A 3,338-nucleotide genomic window follows, 5' to 3' on the forward strand; every position below is an offset into this window, starting at 1 on the left:
TTGCTCCCTGGAGCTGTGATCATAGGCAAGAGCTCATACATGAAGCATATTAAGTGGTGGTGGGATATTTGTGTTTGTATGGCAAGCACTTTAACAACAAGTCGTCTCTCAGCCCAAGTAACGAAACTGCTCTGAGCCTCAACTGCATTGCCTATAAATGGACAAGACAGAAACATAATTCATATGGCTGACAGGAGTCTGACTTAGCACAGTATCCAACGCATAATAAATGAATGTTTCATTATTTAAGTTTATGGAGATATTTCCTAATATAATATTTTGAGCAATATAAAATGTCCAAAGGAATTTTTCAAAGGACAGATACTTGAGGCCTATTAAAAACTGCTTGGGATAAAGCAGAAGAAAGTAAAATTGTAGACAAGCCCAACTGAGAGCAAGCGGGTTGTTAATGAAGTTTCCCATAGCTCCATAGCTAGAGGCTGGGCATCCCAAGAGCAAGGTACTCACAGATCCATTTACTGGTTAAGGGCCTGCTTCCTGCTTGGCAGGTGGCTATATTCATGTAGTGTTTTATTATAGTAAGCTCATGAATCTCTCTTCTTACAAGGTGGCTAATCCTATTCATGAGGCTTCCATCGGCATCACCTACTTACTGCCAAAGTTTCCATCTCCTAATACTATCCCATTGATGGCTAAGAGTTTGATGTATGACTGTTTTAGCCGGCACATAAACATGCAGTCTGTAACAGACAGAGTGATGCTGTGCAATTTTCTCTCTTCATAGTTCTCTGCACACTCCTGCTGGATTGCTGTCCTGACTTGCACCTTCTAACTCTTGGTAGCACCGTGGTCATTGACCAACAGGCTTTCACAAAGAGCTAGTTACCACAGAACAGCCATCTTATAAACCCTTTGGGGGTAGGGTCATGTCTGCTACATTCTTGACTACGACCCTGGTATCAAGCCACAGGGAGACTCAATGAAGGTGTCTGGCCTTAGGCATCATTGGCTGAGCTCAGGATGTCAATCAACTTAGCTATCTGTCTTTTTTGAGGGTCCAAGTAAGAATTTGCTTTCTTGGCTTTTCTATCTTCTTTATTAATGTTGTTCTTTAAGTGCTGCTCATATGTTTATGTGTTTAGGGCTGAGTGCTTCAGATTGAATAGTCTATCAAGGAGCTTGTCCTTGGAAAGGCTGATTTTTCCCTTTCTAAGCCATCATTGACTGCCTGGTTCTTTCTCTATGGGCGGAGTCTTGTGAAATATCCTCCATCCACACCGGCATGTCAACTGGCATTGCCACTATGCAGATCTTGTTCAGGGACTGTATTGTTGAGATTTCATGGGTGCAGTTTCCCTGTCCTATCTAAATGACATTATGCTATAGCAGGTATGTTGTGGGAGCATTCCTCTGATCAAAATATTTATACATAGTTTGCATTTTGAGGTCATTGTCCTCCTTTACTACCCAATTGTTTAAAGATTGTTTGGTATTCTGATATGAAGTCTTAATCATTAAGTTATATAGATATTAAGTATTACCAATAGTCATTCATGTTTGTTATACTTTTAGCCAGACTAATTAGATATAATAGAGATTGTATTCTGCATAGATAGGTAACCTTCAACCACTTCAAAAATCTGTAGAACATGGTGTTTAAATAACTTAGGATTCTGTTGACATGAGACACAATTGCTCCTGGCAGCACCAATCTATTCCTGAGAGAGTGTTGAGCACCAAAGACATTTCACTTGGAGTTTGTTTTCTTCTTGGCACAACTGGCCTTTGGGCAAGGAACTGCCTATGCCTTGACCACTGACAAGGTACACAATGTCCATACTAGACAAGGAGGATACAAGAAAAAATCTTGGACTTCCCACAGGGCAGGGAACCCTGATTGCTCTTTGGGCTGACAAGGGAGAGGGACTTGATCGGGGGAGGGGGAGGGAAATGGGAGGCGGTGGCGGGGAGGAGGCAGAAATCTTTAATAAATAAATAAATTTAAAAAAAAGAATTAGACGAGGAAAAAAATAAAATTAAACTTAAAAAAAAGAAAAAGAAAAAAGACTGCCAAACCTTGACAAGACAGGATAAGACTGTTTTGAAAACTTTCCTGCCTCTAAAACTGGTCTGTCAGTTACTCTAGGCTTTAGCCAAAGTTAGTTGCTTCAACATTGCAAATGATACTTTGGGTGTTTGCTCAGGCAGCCAGTTGTCTCTATCATATACTGTACATTTTGGAAGCTGTTTGATTGTACTTCCTGCCTACTCAAGTAATATTATGTCCCTTCTCAGGCTTTTGATGGGGTTGAAGATTAGATAGTCATAGTTACCATTGTCCTCTTATGATCTAGACAAGTCATTTCCAATGCAAGACTTATACTCCTTAGGATAAAATGTTTATTAAAATATTTAGCATATGTTCCTTGCTTAATATTGTTTATGCTAGTTATAATTCTAATCTTATACTTGATATCTGTTCCTAGTGTATATAGTTTTGTATTGGATTTGGAACTCCCTTATTTAAACAAAAGGGAGAGGTGCTATGGGAGCTCTTCAGCCAATAGCCTTTAAGATACCAGCCCTCTTGAGCATGATCTTTTATACTGTAAATGAAGCTGTAAAGCTCATTCTCTTGCTTCCAGCTGCTAGATTTGGTTCCTGTTCCCTGTTCATACAGACTACTGTGATCTAGGACTGTGATCTGTAAGTCTACCCCTAAATAAATAACCCTTTGTTATACATAATTCTAAACTAGGATGGGATTATTTTGTAACTTTAGACATCATAGGTATCCTGGTCTTCTGGTTATTACAACCTTTCTACCCATTCCTTCAGGATTTCCCCCTAAGTCTTAGGTATAGGGATTGGACTGCAGATGTACCAACTGAGATGGAACACCCCATGATCACTTACTTGCTGTATTTTGATTGGTCATTAAGCTGTGTAATTGGCTCCAACTGCTGCAGAAAAAGATGCTTCATTGATGAGGCATGAGAGCTACACTTAGCTGTGGGTACAAGGATAGATTCTTAGGATATAACTAGAAATTGTATTGGCTTAGGAACACGGTAGTAGTAGTAGGTTCTCTTGTATGTCTATGACATCTCCAGTCGTAGGTGTTTATAGTACTGGGCACAAACTCCCTCCTATTGAGTGCACGTTAAGTCCAATGGGCAGTTGTTAGCTACCCCAAAGATAAAGGTGCCGTCTTTTGAGACTACTTCCGTTTCCTGGTCCCATCATGGTCCGCTTTCCTCATCATCAAGGTGAGAGAGATACAGTAAGTCCTTCTTGTATTGTATCACTCTATCTTTTATATTTCCTTCTTCAATTTTTTAACAGACTCAATTCACTTTTATTTTTCTTGTATAAGA

Source organism: Microtus ochrogaster, assembly GCF_000317375.1.
Source record: "Microtus ochrogaster isolate Prairie Vole_2 chromosome 14 unlocalized genomic scaffold, MicOch1.0 chr14_random_1, whole genome shotgun sequence".
Classification (NCBI taxonomy): Eukaryota; Metazoa; Chordata; class Mammalia; order Rodentia; family Cricetidae; genus Microtus; species Microtus ochrogaster.